The sequence below is a fragment of the Musca autumnalis genome, unplaced genomic scaffold (genome assembly GCF_047663935.1).
Source record: "Musca autumnalis isolate F117 unplaced genomic scaffold, ASM4766393v1 scaffold_60, whole genome shotgun sequence".
NCBI classification, from domain to species: domain Eukaryota; kingdom Metazoa; phylum Arthropoda; class Insecta; order Diptera; family Muscidae; genus Musca; species Musca autumnalis.
This window is the reverse complement of record NW_027412200.1, coordinates 300109-323868: the sequence shown is the minus strand read 5'-3', so window position 1 is coordinate 323868 and position 23760 is coordinate 300109.

The window sequence follows — 23760 nt, the reverse complement described above, 5'->3', positions numbered from 1 at the left end:
TTTAACTTTTAGAGTATGTGAAGGGGCTTTAGGTCTTTCAATTTTAGTTTCAATAATTCGTACACATGGATATGATTATTTTCAAAGATTTAATATTTTACAATGTTAAAAATTATTTTTATAATTTTATTTTTATTTCCATTATGTTTTATTAAATATTTATACTGAATGGTTCAAATATTTTTATTTTTAATTTCTTTTGTTTTTATTTTAAATAATATATATTCAAATAATTTTATGTCAATTTCTTACTTATTTGGTTCTGATATAATTTCTTATGGGTTGATTTTATTAAGTTTATGAATTGTTTCTTTAATGTTAATGGCTAGAGAGTCTGTCTTTAAGTGTAGTAATTACACTAATTTATTTTTATTTAATATTATTTTATTATTATTAATATTAGTATTAACTTTTAGTACAATAAGATTATTTATGTTTTATTTATTTTTTGAAAGAAGATTAATTCCTACTTTGTTTTTAATTTTAGGGTGGGGGTATCAACCGGAACGTTTACAGGCTGGTGTTTATTTATTATTTTATACTTTATTAGTGTCGTTACCAATATTAGTTGGTATTTTTTACTTATATAAGGTTACAAATACTATGAATTTTTATTTGTTAAATAATTATATATTTAATTATGAGATCTTATATTTTTCATTAGTTATAGCATTTTTAGTAAAAATACCAATATTTTTAGTTCATTTGTGATTACCTAAGGCTCATGTAGAAGCTCCTGTTTCGGGTTCAATAATTTTAGCTGGAATTATGCTAAAGTTAGGAGGGTATGGTTTATTACGGGTTTTTCCTTTTTTACAACTTTTAGGATTAAAATTTAATTTTATTTGAATTAGAATTAGATTAGTAGGTGGGGCATTAGTGAGATTAACTTGTTTATGCCAAACTGATCTTAAGGCATTAATTGCTTATTCTTCGGTGGCTCATATAGGTATTGTATTAGCTGGTTTAATAACTATAACTTATATAGGAATATGCGGTTCTTATACTTTAATAATTGCTCATGGGTTATGTTCTTCAGGGTTATTTTGTTTAGCTAATATCTCTTATGAACGTTTAGGTAGTCGAAGTTTATTAATTAATAAGGGTTTATTAAATTTTATACCTTCTATAGCTTTATGATGATTTTTATTAAGTTCAGCAAATATAGCGGCTCCTCCGACTTTAAATTTATTAGGAGAAATTTCATTAATTAATAGAATTGTTAGTTGATCTTGAGTAACAATATTAATATTATCTTTATTATCTTTTTTTAGAGCTGCTTATACATTATATTTATATGCTTATAGACAACATGGAAAGTTATTTTCAGGTATTTATTCTTTTAGAGGTGGTAAAATTCGAGAATATTTACTTTTATTTTTACATTGATTTCCATTAAATTTATTGATTTTAAAGGGGGATATGTGTATATTATGATTATAATTTAAATAGTTTAATAAAAATATTGTTTTGTGGTGTCAATGATAAGATGAAATCTTTTTAAATCGTGAAATATTTATCAATTTGTTCTATTAGATTCGTTAGTTTATTTTTTGTAGTCTTTTGTCATTTACGATAGGGTTAATTTTTATTATAAATGATTATATAATTTTTATTGAATGAGAAGTTGTTTCAATAAATTCTTTAATAATTGTAATAACAATTTTATTAGATTGAATAAGATTAATTTTTATATCATTTGTTTTAATAATTTCTTCTTTAGTTATTTATTATAGAAAGGAATATATAGGAAGTGATTATAAAATTAATCGGTTTATTATGTTAGTATTAATATTTGTTATATCAATAATGTTATTAATTATTAGCCCAAATTTAATTAGAATTTTATTAGGATGGGATGGATTAGGGTTAGTATCTTATTGCTTAGTAATTTATTTTCAAAACATTAAATCATATAATGCTGGGATATTAACTGCATTGTCTAATCGAATTGCAGATGTGGCTCTTTTATTAGCTATTGCTTGAATATTAAATTATGGTAGTTGAAATTATATTTTTTATTTAGATGTTATACAATCTGATAATGAAATAATAATTGTAGGGTTATTAGTTATATTAGCTGCTATAACTAAGAGTGCTCAAATTCCTTTTTCTTCTTGGTTACCTGCAGCTATGGCAGCTCCAACACCTGTTTCAGCTTTAGTTCATTTTTCTACTTTAGTTACAGCTGGTGTTTATTTATTAATTCGATTTAATATTGTTTTAAGAATAAGTTGAATAGGTAATTTATTACTATTATTATCTGGGTTAACTATATTTACCCTTGTATTTCTTGAGACATGGATGCTTCTGCATCTATCTTCGAAAGGGAATTCGATATCGTCATATAAATTGCATAAAATGTGTGTCAAAGTTTACTGAACAAACGACGTAAGAAGCGAGACTGCTGATATTATGGGTCACGATATATTTGCTTTCATATGGACATGTGATTTATTTGACGAAGTTGACCCTTGCATTTCATGAGACTTGGATGCTTCTGCATCTATCTTCGGGACGGAATTCGATATTGTCATATAAATTACATGGATTGTGTGTCAAAGTTTGCTTAACAAACGACGGAAGAAGCGAGACTGCAGATGTTATGGGTCACGATATATTTGCTCTCTTATGGACATGTGATTGATTTGACAAAGCTGACCCATGTAATTCATGAGACTTGGATGCTTCTGCATCTATCTTCGAAACGGAATTCTATATCGTCATATAAAATGCAGGGATTGTGTGTCAAAGTTTGCTTAACAAACGACGTAAGAAGCGAGACCGCAGATATTATGGGTCACAATATATTTGATCTCATATGGACATGTGATTGATTTGACAAAGCTGACCCTTGTATTTCTTGAGACATGGATGCTTCTGCATCTATCTTCGAAAGGGAATTCGATATCGTCATATAAATTGCGTAGATTGTGTGTTAAAGTTTGCTTAACAAACGACGTAATAAACGAGACTGGAGATATTATGGGTCACGATATATTTGCTCTCATATGGACATGTGATTGATTTGATAAAGCTGACCGTTGTATTTCGTGAGACATGGATGCTTCTGCATCTATCTACGAAAGGGAATTCAATATCGTCATATAAATTGCACAGATTGTGTGTCAAAGTTTGCTTAACAAACGACGTAAGAAACGAGACTGCAGATATTACGTGTCACGATATATTTGCTCTCATATGGACTTGTGATTGATTTGACGAAGTTGATCCTTGCATTTCATGAGACTTGGATGCTTCTGCATCTATCTATCAACGGAATTCTTTATCGTCTTATAAATTGCACGGATTGTGTGTCAAAGTTTGCTTAACAAACGACGTTAGAAGCGAGACTGCAGATATTATGGGACACGATATATTTGCTCTCATATGGACTTGTGATTGATTTGACGAAGTTGACCCTTGCATTTCATGTGACTTGGATGCTTCTGAATCTATCTTCGAAACGGAATTCTATATCGTCTTATAAATTGCATGGATTGTGTGTCAAAGTTTGCTTAACAAACGACGTAAGAAACGAGACTGGAGATATTATGGGTCACGATATATTTGCTCTCATATGGACTTTTGATTGATTTGACTTGGATGCTTCTGCATCTATCTTCGAAACGGAATTCGATATCGTCATATAAATTGCATGGATTGTGTGTCAAAGTTTGCTTAACAAACGTCGTAAGAAGCGAGACGGCAGATATTATGGGTCACGATATATTTGCTCTCATATGGACATGTGATTGATTTGACGAAGCTGACCCTTGTATTTCTTGAGACATGGATGCTTCTGCATCTATCTTCGAAAGGAAATTCGATATCGTCATAAAAATTGCATGAAATGTGTGTTAAAGTTTACTTAACAAACGACGTAAGAAGCGAGACTGCAGATATTATGGGTCACGATATATTTGCTTTCATATGGACATGTGATTGATTTGACGAAGTTGACCCTTGCATTTCATGAGACTTGAATGCTTGTGCATCTATCTTCGAGACGGAATTTGATATGGTCATATAAATTACATGGATTGTGTGTCAAAGTTTGCTTAACAAACGCCGTGAGAAGCGAGACTGCAGATATTATAGGTCACGATATATTTGCTCTCATATGGACATGTGAATGATTTGACAAAGCTGGGAATTCGATATTGTCATATAAATTGCATAGATTGTGTGTTAAAGTTTACTTAACAAACGACGTAAGAAACGAGACTGGAGATATTATGGGTCACGATATGTTTGCTCTCATATGGACATGTGATTGATTTGATAAAGCAGACCCTTGTATTTCTTGAGACATGGATGCTTCTGCATCTATCTTCGAAAGGGAATTCAATATCGTCATATAAATTGCATGGATTGTGTGTCAAAATTTGCTTAACAAACGACGCAAGAAGCGAGACTGCAGATATTATGGGTCACGATATATTTGCTCATATATGGACATGTGATTGATTTGATAAAGCTGACCCTTGTATTTCGTGAGACATGGATGCTTCTGCATCTATCTTCGAAAGGGAATTCAATATCGTCATATAAATTGCACGGATTGTGTGTCAAAGTTTGCTTAACAAACGACGTAAGAAACGAGACTGCAGATATTATGGGTCACGATATATTTGCTCTCATATGGACTTGTGATTGATTTGACGAAGTTGACCCTTGCATATCATGAGACTTGGATGCTTCTGCATCTATCTTCGAAACGGAATTCTATATCGTCTTATAAATTGCATGGATTGTGTGTCAAAGTTTGCTTAACAAACGACGTAAGAAACGAGTCTGGAGATATTATGGGTCACGATATATTTGCTCTCATATGGACTTGTGATTGATTTGACGAAGTTGACCGTTGCATTTCATGAGACTTCGATGCTTCTGCATCTATCTTCGAAACGGAATTCGATATCGTCATATAAATTGCATGGATTGTGTGTCAAAGTTTGCTTAACAAACGTCGTGAGGAGCGAGACTGCAGATATTATGGGTCACGATATATTTGCTCTCATATGGACATGTGATTGATTTGACGAAGCTGACCCTTGTATTTCTTGAGGCATGGATGCTTCTGCATCTATCTTCGAAAGGGAATTCGATATCGTCATATAATTTGCATAAAATGTGTGTCAAAGTTTACTGAACAAACGACGTAAGAAGCGAGACTGCAGATATTATGGGTCACGATATATTTGCTTTCATATGGACATGTGATTGATTTGACGAAGTTGACCCTTGCATTTCATGAGACTTGGATGCTTCTGCATCTATCTTCGAGACGGAATTCGATATTGTCATATAAATTACATGGATTGTGTGTCAAAGTTTGCTTAACAAACGCCGTGAGAAGCGAGACTGCAGATATTATAGGTCACGATATATTTGCTCTCATATGGACATGTGATTGATTTGACAAAGCTGACCTTTGTATTTCTTGAGACATGGATGCTTCTGCATCTATCTTCGAAAGGGAATTCAATATCGTCATATAAATTGCACAGATTGTGTGTCAAAGTTTGCTTAACAAACGACGTAAGAAACGAGACTGCAGATATTACGTGTCACGATATATTTGCTCTCATATGGACTTGTGATTGATTTGACGAAGTTGATCCTTGCATTTCATGAGACTTGGATGCTTCTGCATCTATCTTCGAAACGGAATTCTTTATCGTCTTATAAATTGCACGGATTGTGTGTCAAAGTTTGCTTAACAAACGACGTTAGAAGCGAGACTGCTGATATTATGGGACACGATATATTTGCTCTCATATGGACTTGTGATTGATTTGACGAAGTTGACCCTTGCATTTCATGTGACTTGTATGCTTCTGAATCTATCTTCGAAACGGAATTCTATATCGTCTTATAAATTGCATGGATTGTGTGTCAAAGTTTGCTTAACAAACGACGTAAGAAACGAGACTGGAGATATTATGGGTCACGATATATTTGCTCTCATATGGACTTGTGATTGATTTGACGAAGTTGACCGTTGCATTTCATGAGACTTGGATGCTTCTGCATCTATCTTCGAAACGGAATTCGATATCGTCATATAAATTGCATGGATTGTGTGTCAACGTTTGCTTAACAAACGTCGTAAGAAGCGAGACTGCAGATATTATGGGTCACGATATATTTGCTCTCATATGGACATGTGATTGATTTGACGAAGCTGACCCTTGTATTTCTTGAGACATGGATGCTTCTGAATCTATCTTCGAAAGGGAATTCGATATCGTCATATAAATTGCATGAAATGTGTGTCAAAGTTTACTTAACAAACGACGTAAGAAGCGAGACTGCAGATATTATGGGTCACGATATATTTGCTTTCATATGGACATGTGATTGATTTGACGAAGTTGACCCTTGCATTTCATGAGACTTAGGTGCTTCTCAATCTATCTTCGAGACGGAATTCGATATTGTCATATAAATTACATGGATTGTGTGTCAAAGTTTGCTTAACAAACGCCGTGAGAAGCGAGACTGCAGATATTATAGGTCACGATATATTTGCTCTCATATGGACATGTGATTGATTTGACAAAGCTGACCTTTGTATTTCTTGAGACATGGATGCTTCTGCATCTATCTTCGAAAGGGAATTCAATATCGTCATATAAATTGCATGGATTGTGTGTCAAAATTTGCTTAACAAACGACGTAAGAAGCGAGACTGCAGATATTATGGGACACGATATATTTGCTCTCATATGGACTTGTGATTGATTTGACGAAGTTGACCCTTGCATTTCATGTGACTTGGATGCTTCTGAATCTATCTTCGAAACGGAATTCTATATCGTCTTATAAATTGCATGGATTGTGTGTCAAAGTTTGCTTAACAAACGTCGTAAGAAGCGAGACTGCAGATATTATGGGTCACGATATATTTGCTCTCATATGGACATGTGATTGATTTGACGAAGCTGACCCTTGTATTTCTTGAGACATGGATGCTTCTGCATCTATCTTCGAAAGGAAATTCGATATCGTCATATAAATTGCATGAAATGTGTGTTAAAGTTTACTTAACAAACGACGTAAGAAGCGAGACTGCAGATATTATGGGTCACGATATATTTGCTTTCATATGGACATGTGATTGATTTGACGAAGTTGACCCTTGCATTTCATGAGACTTGAATGCTTCTGCATCTATCTTCGAGACGGAATTTGATATAGTCATATAAATTACATGGATTGTGTGTCAAAGTTTGCTTAACAAACGCCGTGAGAAGCGAGACTGCAGATATTATAGGTCACGATATATTTGCTCTCATATGGACATGTGAATGATTTGACAAAGCTGGGAATTCGATATTGTCATATAAATTGCATAGATTGTGTGTTAAAGTTTGCTTAACAAACGACGTAAGAAACGAGACTGGAGATATTATGGGTCACGATATGTTTGCTCTCATATGGACATGTGATTGATTTGATAAAGCTGACCCTTGTATTTCTTGAGACATGGATGCTTCTGCATCTATCTTCGAAAGGGAATTCAATATCGTCATATAAATTGCACGGATTGTGTGTCAAAGTATGCTTAACAAACGACGTAAAAAGCGAGACCGCAGATATTATGGGTCACGATATATTTGATCTCATATGGACATGTGATTGTTTTGACAAAGCTGACCCTTGTATTTCTTGAGACATGGATGCTTCTGCATCTATCTTCGAAAGCGAATTCAATATCGTCATATAAATTGCATGGATTGTGTGACAAAATTTGCTTAACAAACGACGTAAGAAGCGAGACTGCAAATATTATGGGTCACGATATATTTGCTCTCATATGGACATGTGATTGATTTGACAAAGCTGACCCTTGTATTTCTTGAGACATGGATGCTTCTGCATCTATCTTCGAAAGGGAATTCAATATCGTCATATAAATTGCATGGATTGTGTGTCAAAATTTGCTTAACAAACGACGCAAGAAGCGAGACTGCAGATATTATGGGTCACGATATATTTGCTCATATATGGACATGTGATTGATTTGATAAAGCTGACCCTTGTATTTCGTGAGACATGGATGCTTCTGCATCTATCTTCGAAAGGGAATTCAATATCGTCATATAAATTGCACGGATTGTGTGTCAAAGTTTGCTTAACAAACGACGTAAGAAACGAGACTGCAGATATTATGGGTCACGATATATTTGCTCTCATATGGACTTGTGATTGATTTGACGAAGTTGACCCTTGCATATCATGAGACTTGGATGCTTCTGCATCTATCTTCGAAACGGAATTCTATATCGTCTTATAAATTGCATGGATTGTGTGTCAAAGTTTGCTTAACAAACGACGTAAGAAACGAGTCTGGAGATATTATGGGTCACGATATATTTGCTCTCATATGGACTTGTGATTGATTTGACGAAGTTGACCGTTGCATTTCATGAGACTTGGATGCTTCTGCATCTATCTTCGAAACGGAATTCGATATCGTCATATAAATTGCATGGATTGTGTGTCAAAGTTTGCTTAACAAACGTCGTGAGGAGCGAGACTGCAGATATTATGGGTCACGATATATTTGCTCTCATATGGACATGTGATTGATTTGACGAAGCTGACCCTTGTATATCTTGAGGCATGGATGCTTCTGCATCTATCTTCGAAAGGGAATTCGATATCGTCATATAAATTGCATAAAATGTGTGTCAAAGTTTACTGAACAAACGACGTAAGAAGCGAGACTGCAGATATTATGGGTCACGATATATTTGCTTTCATATGGACATGTGATTGATTTGACGAAGTTGACCCTTGCATTTCATGAGACTTGGATGCTTCTGCATCTATCTTCGAGACGGAATTCGATATTGTCATATAAATTACATGGATTGTGTGTCAAAGTTTGCTTAACAAACGCCGTGAGAAGCGAGACTGCAGATATTATAGGTCACGATATATTTGCTCTCATATGGACATGTGATTGATTTGACAAAGCTGACCTTTGTATTTCTTGAGACATGGATGCTTCTGCATCTATCTTCGAAAGGGAATTCAATATCGTCATATAAATTGCATGGATTGTGTGTCAAAATTTGCTTAACAAACGACGTAAGAAGCGAGACTGCAGATATTATGGGTCACGATATATTTGCTCTCATATGGACATGTGATTGATTTGACAAAGCTGACCCTTGTATTTCTTGAGACATGGATTCTTCTGCATCTATCTTCGAAAGGGAATTCGATATCGTCATATAAATTGCATAGATTGTGTGTTAAAGTTTGCTTAACAAACGACGTAATAAACGAGACTGGAGATATTATGGGTCACGATATATTTGCTCTCATATGGACATGTGATTGATTTGATAAAGCTGACCGTTGTATTTCGTGAGACATGGATGCTTCTGCATCTATCTTCGAAAGGGAATTCAATATCGTCATATAAATTGCACAGATTGTGTGTCAAAGTTTGCTTAACAAACGACGTAAGAAACGAGACTGCAGATATTACGTGTCACGATATATTTGCTCTCATATGGACTTGTGATTGATTTGACGAAGTTGATCCTTGCATTTCATGAGACTTGGATGCTTCTGCATCTATCTTCGAAACGGAATTCTTTATCGTCTTATAAATTGCACGGATTGTGTGTCAAAGTTTGCTTAACAAACGACGTTAGAAGCGAGACTGCTGATATTATGGGACACGATATATTTGCTCTCATATGGACTTGTGATTGATTTGACGAAGTTGACCCTTGCATTTCATGTGACTTGTATGCTTCTGAATCTATCTTCGAAACGGAATTCTATATCGTCTTATAAATTGCATGGATTGTGTGTCAAAGTTTGCTTAACAAACGACGTAAGAAACGAGACTGGAGATATTATGGGTCACGATATATTTGCTCTCATATGGACTTGTGATTGATTTGACGAAGTTGACCGTTGCATTTCATGAGACTTGGATGCTTCTGCATCTATCTTCGAAACGGAATTCGATATCGTCATATAAATTGCATGGATTGTGTGTCAACGTTTGCTTAACAAACGTCGTAAGAAGCGAGACTGCAGATATTATGGGTCACGATATATTTGCTCTCATATGGACATGTGATTGATTTGACGAAGCTGACCCTTGTATTTCTTGAGACATGGATGCTTCTGAATCTATCTACGAAAGGGAATTCGATATCGTCATATAAATTGCATGAAATGTGTGTCAAAGTTTACTTAACAAACGACGTAAGAAGCGAGACTGCAGATATTATGGGTCACGATATATTTGCTTTCATATGGACATGTGATTGATTTGACGAAGTTGACCCTTGCATTTCATGAGACTTAGGTGCTTCTCAATCTATCTTCGAGACGGAATTTGATATCGTCATATAAATTACATGGATTGTGTGTCAAAGTTTGCTTAACAAACGCCGTGAGAAGCGAGACTGCAGATATTATAGGTCACGATATATTTGCTCTCATATGGACATGTGATTGATTTGACAAAGCTGACCTTTGTATTTCTTGAGACATGGATGCTTTTGCATCTATCTTCGAAAGGGAATTCGATATCTCCATGTAAATTGCATGGATTGAGTGTCAAATTTTGCTTAACAAACGACGGAAGAAGCTATTTGACATAGCTGACCCATGTATTTCTTGAGACTTGGATGCTTCTGCATCTATCTTCGAAACGGAATTCTATATCGTCTTATAAATTGCATGGATTGTGTGTCAAAGTTTGCTTAACAAACGGCGTAAGAAACGAGACTGTATATATTATGGGCCACGATATATTTGCTCTCATATGGACATGTGATTGATTTGACAAAGCTGACTCTTGTATTTCTTGAGACATGGATGCTTCTGCATCTATCTTCGAGACGGAATTCGATATCGTCATATAAATTGCATGGATCGTGTGTCAAAGTTTGCTTAGCAAACGACGTAAGAAACGAGACTGCAGATATTATGGGTTACGAAATATTTGCTCTCATATGGACTTGTGATTGATTTGACGAAGTTGACCCTTGCATTTCATGAGACTTGGATGCTTCTGCATTTACCTTCAAAACGGAATTCGATATCGTCATATAAATTGCATGGATCGTGTGTCAAAATTTGCTTAACAAACGACGTAAGAAGCGAGACCGCAGATATTATGGGTCACGATATATTTGCTCTCATATGGACATGTGATTGATTTGACGAAGTTGACCCTTGCATTTCATGAGACTTGGATGGTTCTGCATCTATCTTCTAAACGGAACTCGATATCGTCATATAAATTACATAGATTGTGTGTCAAAGTTTGCTTAACAAACGACGTAAGAAGCGAGACTGCAGATATCATGGGTCACGATATATTTGCTCTCATATGGACATGTGATTGATTTGACAAAGCTGACCCTTGTATTTCATGAGACTTGGATGCTTCTGCATCTATCTTCGAAACGGAATTCGATATCGTCGTATAAATTGCATGGATCGTGTGCCAAAGTTTGTTTAACAAACGAAGTAAGAAACGAGACTGCAGATATTATGGGTCACGATATATTTGCTCTCATATGGACTTGTGATTGATTTGACGAAGTTGACCCTTGCATTTCATGAGACTTGGATGCTTCTGCATCTGTCTTCGAAACGGAATTCTATATCGTCATATAAATTGCATGGATCGTGTGTCAAAGTTTGCTTAACAAACGACGTAAGAAACGAGACTGCAGATATTATGGGTCACGATATATTTGCTCTCATATGGACTTGTGATTGATTTGACGAAGTTGACCCTTGCATTTCATGAGACTTGGATGTTTCTGCACCTATCTTCGAAACGGAATTCGACATCGTCATATAAATTGCATGGATTGTATGTCAAGGTTTGCTTAACAAACGACGTAAGAAACCAGACTGTATATATTATGGGTCACGATATATTTGCTCTCATATGGACATGTGATTGATTTGACAAAGCTGACCCATGTCACCGACGTAGTCAGGACCGAAATGATTTTCGATCACATAGGGTATTAGCTTATGCTACACATTTTTTTAATTTTTGAATAAAATTTTAAAATGTTTTAAATTTTTCAAGAAATATGTAAAGTATTTGGAGGAAGTATTACAGATAGTTATTTAACTACATTGGTATACTTATTGTCCAACAGATTTGAAAGTATAAAGACTAATGAACGCCTTAGGCTTTTTGAGCAATTTTCCGCATAGTTGTTGTTTAAAAGTGTTGTTTAAGCGTTTATTCGTAAGTGTTACTGAGTTCAGAATAAAATGTTTATTTGTATTTGTTATGGCTTATAAACAACCTCTAGAAAAAACATTCTTGCGATCTTTTGTTTTTGAAATTTTTGATAAGAGCAATTCAACAATAATAATTATATAATTAAAAAAATTAAGTAACAGTGTTTTATTTATAAATGCACTTAAAAGTAGAAAATAATTTTTTATGATGGAATCTCTCAAATAAAACGCTTGCATTTGAATTAAAAATTGTAACAATATTGAACTGCAAGCGTTTTATTTGAGAGATTCCATCATGAAAAATTATTTTCTACTGTTATTATTTGTTGTAACACGGAAGGCACGCCGCAAAAAAACAACAAAGTCATTATTTTCTACTTTTAAGTGCATTTATAAATAAAACACCGTTACTTAATTTTTTTAATAATATACTTATTTTCTAGTTTTTAGTGCATTTAAAAATAGAACACTGAAACTTATTTATTTTATATATATTTTTTTTTTATTTTTAAGATTTTCAATTTTATTTGTATATACTTGAAATTATAAATGATATTTAATGATGGGCTTACATTTATTAATTAAATGTATAATGTTAGTAAACATTTATTTAGGTTGGTAGTGTTGATTTCTGTTGATTTCAGTTAACGCTTCATTATTGCATGGCTTCTTTACTGTTAGTTTCGAGAAATCCAGTTCTTCTATTCTTAATCCATCCAGCGATGGATGACTACATATGCTTGCCCTTCTTCGAAAAGCTTGGATCCCAGATACATCACGGCGTAGTCCACAGTTGACCCTTGTAATTTATGAACAGTTGAGGCCCATGATAGTATCAGTGGAAGCATTCTTCTTTGCTCGAAATAGAGTGAAAAAAGTATTTATTTTTTGACCGAATGTGGAAAAGGTTGTTTGTTAGTTCGGAGGGAGGTGAAAGTTCCTAACATCCACCTTCATAACACCATCCCTTCGAACAACCTCCACCGATCTTCCGAACAACCTCATCCAAACTTCCGAAAAATTTCCTCCGGACAACCTCATCCGAACTTTCAAACAAACTCCTCGGAACTTCCGAACAACATTCATTTTAACTCCGAACAACTTCCACCGAACCTCCGAAACACCACCGCCGAACAACCTCCTCCGAACTTTCCCCTCTCAACATGCTCTTTCAATTTTCAACGGAACCCCATAACCAATTTAGGCCGAAAATGTAGAAACAAACTTTAAAATGTCTGAAATTGGGTGGTACCTATATGGGAGCTATACCAAAACCTGGACCTATGTCCATAATTTTTAATGGGTACGTTTGTGTACAATTGGAAACTCTAGTTGTCAAAAAATGACGATAAAATACCTTAAATCGAGTGGTACCGCTGGATGGGAGCTAAAGGAAAAAATGGACCCATATTGGTTTTGGTTTCATATTCATGTATTGTCATCCAAATCTCAAAAGTGTACAAAGTTTTATTTCGATTGGTCAACTACAACTGTGTGAAAAATGAGTTACCAGATTTGAAAAGCAAATTATATAAATAACTGTAAAACAGTGTAAAAATATACCAAAATTTTGTTTTTGATTTCAAATTCGTGTATTGTCATCCAAATCTGAAAAGTGTGCAAAGTTTTAGTTCGATTGGTCAACTGCAACCGTGTTAAAAATGAGTTACCAGATTTGAACTAAACACACACCAAAGCAAGTTAAATAAAACACTGTAAAAAGGCAAAATTTCTAAAAATAAAAAACAGGCTAAGCCCGGCTGGGATTTGAACCCACGTCCTTAAAACATATCAAAAAATGTTGTCACGGCGTGTTAGCGTTCAAAGCCAAAACTCATAACTTCAAAAGCAGCGCAAAAAGGCGTTTGTCGTGAAGAAAATACATTTCAGCGGCCAAATATCCGCGTAAATGTATAAAACACATTTGCATTTGAAAAACGATAAGTTCTAGGGCAGAGAAGCCACTACATAGTCGATACGTCCGAAGATCTGCTTTACCACCAGTGAAACCAGGTAACGTCATTTGGTGACTATGTGGGTTCGAGTCCTTGGCTTTTTCACTTGCAAATAATTTCCGATCATCAAGCTTAACTCTAAACGAGAAAATTAATAAAAAATAAAAGATACAATCGTTGCTTAATATTGTGGTTTTAAATTTTTGTATATAGTTTCTAACACGTTTTTGTTATGTACTATTTTGAACATCATAACAATTATGTCAATGAATGTCATCTTCAGGGATTTCTCTGTCGATTACTCAATGAATTGTATTTTGGGAAGTACTTTCAATGGATACACATTTCTAGAAATCTTCCTTTTTCCTTCTTCGGCAAAGGACTCTGCTACGACAAATCAAAAAAAAAAAAAAAAAAAAAAAAAACTGGTCGGAAACAGATTCTTCTTCGTCAAAATCTCAGCAAGTATCAGTCGGCTTTGCGGACAGGAATATACCCTGAGCCTACACAACCAAAATCCCTTAACCCAAAGCTATGTATTAGGAGATTTTCAGAATGGTGTAGCCATTTGCGGACGTATGAACTTGCCAACAAAATATAGATTTTATCATTGAACACAAGTAGTCATTTCAGTCATTTCAGTTCTTCACCAATGTTGTTCATTTTCGAACTAAAACTAAGTTTGGACAAATTATTACTAAATCCAAAGTTTGGTCCAAATCTGTGGCTCTATTCAAGAAAAATCGCACATACCGCTTCTTGGGAAAATTCCAGAAGGAGTAGACCAAAAATCACCATCTTCGAACTTTATATAAGGCTCGCAGAAATATCGCGATAAAGTTGTCGTGCGCACCAACCACTACGTTTCCCGACAGGTCTTTTTGTTTATTAATTTATTTATTTCATATTTTTGCTTATAACTAAATTATTAGCATAAAGGAAGTGAAGCCATATTTACTAATTATACAGAGAGGTCTTAAACTGCACTTCTCTGAAAATTTTAGAAATACTCTGTGGAAGGATATCGAACGAGTGGATCGATATTGTCCATATTCGAAGTTGATCAACATTTGGACAGAATATCACGAATGCCAAATTTTAGACCGAATCGGTTGATCTGTTCGAGAATTATCGTGTTCTCCAGGCAGCCACCCACCCAGATAGACGAACATAGCTAAGTGGACTCCAAATTTTCTGAACTCATTTCTTCCAAACACTCTTTGCCCTTAAAACCATTATTTCGATGAGGCACATTTTGACTAAAGGCTGAGAGTATAAAAAATGTAGATTGGGTAAAATTGTGCTTATGGATTTTTGCTAAAAGAATGTATACATGTATAGGCCTTGGATTGGCGCCAGAATTTCATTTTAAAAGAATTCAAGACTTGTTGCCAGAGTTTTCCTAGTTCCTGATCAACTTATGAGAAGATCCATGATAGGAAACCAGAATTTCTGTAAGAGAAATCCGACGATTGACCCGCGATTGGGTGCTAGAATTTCATCATGGATAGACTCACTATTGCTCAGCATTAGTTTTCTATCAAGAAAACCACTATCAGCCTTCAGAAATTCTTTGCGATAAAATCTACGATTGGACACCAAAATATACTTAGGGAAATAACTACAATTGGTTTCTTTATGACAATAACAACGATAGAATTTCCGAAATTGACCATATTCGGACACGGCAGCGTGATAAAAGACAAAAAAGAAGACACGTATCTCGGTGTTTTTTCCTTTATTTATATAACACCTAAATATACCTGTAAATATAAAAAATACTACTGGATAACGCATGATATCCGAACGTTCCCTCTGCATAAATCAATTCTCTACCAATCCCATTTTCCTTCCATAAATTGCTCAATAGAATTCGAGTGGAAAATTGAAGCCGTGATTTTGAACTTTTGTGAAGTAGGAAACAAAGGAAAGGTCCTCAACATTCCATGTAAACAATAAAATAAATGTTAAGATATTTCTTAGGTTTTCCGATTGTATACTCTTTCTTTTGGTCTTACCGAAGTGATATCACTGAATTACATAACATTCACTGTAGTTGTGAGTTATTTGATAAATGATACACCCAAATATATATGCGATTATTAATATATCCATTGTTTTGAACATATATTAACTCTGATATATTGTCAAAAAGACAAGGGACATTGGCCAAGAAGTCTTACGTCATTTTAATTAAAATATAGTAATGAGCAATATTTCATCAGTAATATAAGTCTAAAAGAAGCTTTTCGTCTTTGCTAAATAAGAAATTTTCGCTAACATAAACTTTCAAAATTTTGGTCAGGTGGGCCCCCCCCCCGAAATGAAATCCTGGCTACGTCCCTGACCCATGTATTTCTTAAGACTTGGATGCTTCTGCATCTACCTTCAAAACGGAATCCGATATCGTCATATAAATTGCATGGATTGTGTGTCAAAATTTGCTTAACAAACGACGTAAGAAGCGAGACCGCAGATATTATGGGTCACGATATATTTGCTCTCATATGGACATGTAATTGATTTGATGAAGTTGACCCTTGCATTTCATGAGACTTGGATGTTTCTGCATCTATCTTCGAGACGGAGTTCGATATTGTCATATAAATTACATAGATTGTGTGTCAAAGTTTGCTTAACAAACGACGTGAGAACCGAGACTGCAGATATTATGGGTCACGATATATTTGCTCTCATATGGACATGTGATTGATTTGACAAAGCTGACCCTTGTATAAATTGCATAGATTGTGTGTTAAAGTTTGCTTAACAAACGACGTAAGAAACGAGACTGGAGATATTATGGGTCACGATATATTTGCTCTCATATGGACATGTGATTGATTTGACGAAGTTGACCCTTGCATTTCATGAGACTAGGATGCTTCTGCATCTACCTTCAAAACGGAATTCGATATCGTCATATAAATTGCATGGATTGTGTGTCAAAGTTTGCTTAACAAACGACGTAAGAAGCGAGACTGCAGATATTATGGGTCACGATATATTATCTCTCATATGGATATGTGATTGATTTGACAAAGCTGACCCTTGTATTTCATGAGACTTGGATGCTTCTGCATCTATCTTCGAAACGGAATTTGATATCGTCATATAAATTGCATGGATTGTGTGTCAAAGTTTGCTTAACAAAAAACGTAAGAAACGAGACTGCAGATATTATGGGTCACGATATATTTGCTTTCATATGGACATGTGATTGATTTGACGAAATTGACCCTTGCATTTCATGAGACTTGGATGCTTCTGCATCTATCTTCGAGGCGGAATTCGATATTGTCATATAAATTGCATGGATCGTGTGTCAAAGTTTGCTTAACAAACGACGTAAGAAACGAGACTAGAGATAATATGGGTCACGATATATTTGCTCTCATATGGACATGTGATTGATTTGATAAAGCTGACCCTTGTATTTCGTGAGACATGGATGCTTCTGCATCTATCTTCGAAAGGGAATTCAATATCGTCATATAAATTGCACGGATTGTGTGTCAAAGTTTGCGTAACAAACGACGTAAGAAAGGAGACTGCAGATATTACGGGTCACGATATATTTGCTCTCATATGGACTTGTGATTGATTTGACGAAGTTGACCCTTACATTTTATGAGACTTGGATGCTTCTGCATCTATCTTCGAAACGGAATTCTATATCGTCTTATAAATTGCACGGATTGTGTGTCAAAGTTTGCTTAACAAACGACGTAAGTAGCGAGACTGCAGATATTATGGGACACGATATATTTGCTCTCATATGGACTTGTGATTGATTTGACAAAGTTGACCCTTGCATTTCATGAGACTTGGATGCTTCTGCATCTATCTTCGAAACGGAATTCTATATCGTCTTATAAATTGCATGGATTGTGTGTCAAAGTTTGCTTAACAAACGACGTAAGAAACGAGACTAGAGATAATATGGGTCACGATATATTTGCTCTCATATGGACTTGTGATTGATTTGATGAAGTTGACCCTTGCATTTCATGAGACTTGGATGTTTCTGCATCTATCTTCGAGACGGAGTTCGATATTGTCATATAAATTACATAGATTGTGTGTCAAAGTTTGCTTAACAAACGCCGTGAGAAGCGAGACTGCAGATATTATAGGTCACGATATATTTGCTCTCATATGGACATGTGCTTGATTTGACAAAGCTGACCTTTGTATTTCTTGAGACATGGATGCTTTTGCATCTATCTTCGAAAGGGAATTCGATATCGCCATGTAAATTGCATGGATTGAGTGTCAAAGTTTGCTTAACAAACGACGGAAAAAGCGAGACTGCAGATGTTATGGGTCACGATATATTTGCTCTCATATGGACATGTGATTGATTTGACAAAGCTGACCCATGTATTTCATAAGACTTGGATGCTTCTGCATCTATCTTCGAAACGGAATTCTATATCGTCGTATAAAATGCAGGGATTGTGTGTCAAAGTTTGCTTAACAAACGACGTAAGTAGCGAGACTGCAGATATTATGGGACACGATATATTTGCTCTCATATGGACTTGTGATTGATTTGACAAAGTTGACCCTTGCATTTCATGAGACTTGGATGCTTCTGCATCTATCTTCGAAACGGAATTCTATATCGTCTTATAAATTGCATGGATTGTGTGTCAAAGTTTGCTTAACAAACGACGTAAGAAACGAGACTGGAGATATTATGGGTCACGATATATTTACTCTCATATGGACTTGTGATTGATTTGACGAAGTTGACCGTTGCATTTCATGAGACTTGGATGCTTCTGCATCTATCTTCGAAACGGAATTCGATATCGTCATATAAATTGCATGGATTGTGTGTCAAAGTTTGCTTTACAAACGCCGTGAGAAGCGAGACTGCAGATATTATAGGTCACGATATATTTGCTCTCATATGGACATGTGCTTGATTTGACAAAGCTGACCTTTGTATTTCTTGAGACATGGATGCTTTTGCATCTATCTTCGAAAGGGAATTCGATATCGCCATGTAAATTGCATGGATTGAGTGTCAAAGTTTGCTTAACAAACGACGGAAAAAGCGAGACTGCAGATGTTATGGGTCACGATATATTTGCTCTCATATGGACATGTGATTGATTTGACAAAGCTGACCCATGTATTTCATAAGACTTGGATGCTTCTGCATCTATCTTCGAAACGGAATTCTATATCGTCGTATAAAATGCAGGGATTGTGTGTCAAAGTTTGCTTAACAAACGACGTAAGAAGCGAGACCGCAGATATTATGGGTCACAATATATTTGATCTCATATGGACATGTGATTGATTTGACAAAGCTGACCCTTGTATTTCCTGAGACATGGATGCTTCTGCATCTATCTTCGAAAGGGAATTCAATATCGTCATATAAATTGCATGGATTGTGTGACAAAATTTGCTTAACAAACGACGTAAGAAGCGAGACTGCAAATATTATGGGTCATGATATATTTGCTCTCATATGGACATGTGATTGATTTGACAAAGCTGACCCTTGTATTTCTTGAGCCATGGATGCTTCTGCATCTAACTTCGAAAGGGAATTCAATGTCGTCATATAAATTACATGGATTGTGTGTCAAAATTTGCTTAACAAACGACGTAAGAAGCGAGACTGCAGATATTATGGGTCACGATATATTTGCTCTCATATGGACATGTGATTGATTTGACGAAGTTGACCCTTGCATTTCATGAGACTTGGATGCTTCTGCATCTATCTTCGAAACGGAATTCTATATCGTCTTATAAATTGCATGGATTGTGTGTCAAAGTTTGTTTAACAAACGCCGTGAGAAGCGAGACTGCAGATATTATAGGTCACGATATATTTGCACTCATATGGACATGTGATTGATTTGACAAAGCTGACCTTTGTATTTCTTGAGACATGGATGCTTTTGCATCTATCTTCGAAAGGGAATTCGATATCGCCATGTAAATTGCATGGATTGAGTGTCAAAGTTTGCTTAACAAACGACGGAAGAAGCTATTTGACTTAGCTGACCCATGTATTTCTTGAGACTTGGAAGCTTCTGCATCTATCTTCGAAACGGAATTCTATATCGTCTTATAAATTGCATGGATTGTGTGTCAAAGTTTGCTTAACAAACGACGTAAGAAACGAGACTGGAGATATTATGGGTCACGATATATTTACTCTCATATGGACTTGTGATTGATTTGACGAAGTTGACCGTTGCATTTCATGAGACTTTGATGCTTCTGCATCTATCTTCGAAACGGAATTCGATATCGTCATATAAATTGCATGGATTGTGTGTCAAAGTTTGCTTAACAAACGTCGTAAGAAACGAGACTGTATATATTATGGGTCACGATATATTTGCTCTCATATGGACATGTGATTGATTTGACAAATCTGACCCATGTATTTCTTAAGGCTTGGATGCTTCTGCATCTACCTTCAAAACGGAAGTCAATATCGTCATATAAATTGCATGGATTGTGTGTATTTCTTGAGACTTGGATGCTTCTGCATCTATCTTCGAAACGGAATCGATTGATTTGACGAAGTTGACCCTTGTATTTCATGAGACTTGGATGCTTCTGCATCTATCTTCGAAACGGAATTTGATATCGTCATATAAATTGCATGGATTGTGTGTCAAAGTTTGCTTAACAAACAACGTAAGAAACGAGACTGCAAATATTATAGGTCACGATATATTTGCTCTCATATGGACATGTGATTGATTTGACAAAGCTGACCTTTGTATTTCTTGAGACATGGATGCTTTTGCATCTATATTCGAAAGGGAATTCGATATCGTCATGTAAATTGCATGGATTGAGTGTCAAAGTTTGCTTAAAAAACGACGGAAAAAGCGAGACTGCAGATGTTATGGGTCACGATATATTTGCTCTCATATGGACATGTGATTGATTTGACAAAGCTGACCCATGTATTTCATAAGACTTGGATGCTTCTGCATCTATCTTCGAAACGGAATTCTATATCGTCGTATAAAATGCAGGGATTGTGTGTCAAAGTTTGCTTAACAAACGACGTCAGAAGCGAGACCGCAGATATTATGGGTCACAATATATTTGATCTCATATGGACATGTGATTGATTTGACAAAGCTGACCCTTGTATTTCCTGAGACATGGATGCTTCTGCATCTATCTTCGAAAGGGAATTCAATATCGTCATATAAATTGCATGGATTGTGTGACAAAATTTGCTTAACAAACGACGTAAGAAGCGAGACTGCAAATATTATGGGTCATGATATATTTGCTCTCATATGGACATTTGATTGATTTGACAAAGCTGACCCTTGTATTTCTTGAGCCATGGATGCTTCTGCATCTAACTTCGAAAGGGAATTCAATGTCGTCATATAAATTACATGGATTGTGTGTCAAAATTTGCTTAACAAACGACGTAAGAAGCGAGACTGCAGATATTATGGGTCACGATATATTTGCTCTCATATGGACATGTGATTGATTTGACGAAGTTGACCCTTGCATTTCATGAGACTTGGATGCTTCTGCATCTATCTTCGAAACGGAATTCTATATCGTCTTATAAATTGCATGGCTTGTGTGTCAAAGTTTGTTTAACAAACGCCGTGAGAAGCGAGACTGCAGATATTATAGGTCACGATATATTTGCTCTCATATGGACATGTGATTGATTTGACAAAGCTGACCTTTGTATTTCTTGAGACATGGATGCTTTTGCATCTATCTTCGAAAGGGAATTCGATATCGCCATGTAAATTGCATGGATTGAGTGTCAAAGTTTGCTTAACAAACGACGGAAGAAGCTATTTGACTTAGCTGACCCATGTATTTCTTGAGACTTGGAAGCTTCTGCATCTACCTTCAAAACGGAATTCGATATCGTCATATAAATTGCATGGATTGTGTGTTAAAGTTTGCTTAACAAACGACGTAAGAAGCGAGACTGCAGATATTATGGGTCACGATATATTTGCTCTCACATGGACATGTGATTGATTTGACAAAGCTGACCCTTGTATTTCATGAGACTTGGATGCTTCTGCATCTATCTTCGAAACGGAATTTGATATCGTCATATAAATTGCATGGAATGTGTGTCAAAGTTTGCTTAACAAACAACGTAAGAAACGAGACTGCAGATATTATGGGTCACGATATATTTGCTTTCATATGGACATGTGATTGATTTGACGAAGTTGACCCTTGCATTTCATGAGACTTGGATGCTTCTGCATCTATCTTCGAGACGGAATTCGATATTGTCATATAAATTACATGGATTGTGTGTCAAAGTTTGCTTAACCAACGCCGTGAGAAGCGAGACTGCAGATATTATAGGTCACGATATATTTGCTCTCATATGGACATGTGATTGATTTGACAAAGCTGACCTTTGTATTTCTTGAGACATGGATGCTTTTGCATCTATATTCGAAAGGGAATTCGATATCAACATGTAAATTGCATTGATTGAGTGTCAAAGTTTGCTTAACAAACGACGGAAAAAGCGAGACTGCAGATGTTATGGGTCACGATATATTTGCTCTCATATGGACATGTGATTGATTTGACAAAGCTGACCCATGTATTTCATAAGAGTTGGATGCTTCTGCATCTATCTTCGAATCGGAATTCTATATCGTCGTATAAAATGCAGGGATTGTGTGTCAAAGTTTGCTTAACAAACGACGTAAGAAGCGAGACCGCAGATATTATGGGTCACAATATATTTGATCTCATGTGGACATGTGATTGACTTGACAAAGCTGACCCTTGTATTTCCTGAGACATGGATGCTTCTGCATCTATCTTCGAAAGGGAATTCAATATCGTCATATAAATTGCATGGATTGTGTGACAAAATTTGCTTAACAAACGACGTAAGAAGCGAGACTGCAGATATTATGGGTCACGATATATTTGCTCTCATATGGACATGTGATTGATTTGACAAAGCTGACCCTTGTATTTCTTGAGACATGGATGCTTCTGCATCTATCTTCGAAAGGGAATTCGATATCGTCATATAAATTGCATAGATTGTGTGTTAAAGTTTGCTTAACAAACGACGCAAGAAACGAGACTGGAGATATTATGGGTCACGATATATTTGCTCTCATATGGACATGTGATTGATTTGATAAAGCTGACCCTTGTATTTCGTTAGACATGGATGCTTCTGCATCTATCTTCGAAAGGGAATTCAATATCGTCATATAAATTGCACGGATTGTGTGTCAAAGTTTGCTTAACCAACGACGTAAGAAACGAGACTGCAGATATTACGGGTCAAGATATATTTGCTCTCATATGGACTTGTGATTGATTTGACGAAGTTGACCCTTACATTTCATGAGACTTGGATGCTTCTGCATCTATCTTCGAAACGGAATTCTATATCGTCTTATAAATTGCACGGATTGTGTGTCAAAGTTTTCTTAACAAACGACGTAAGTAGCGAGACTGCAGATATTATGGGACACGATATATTTGCTCTCATATGGACTTGTGTTTGATTTGACGA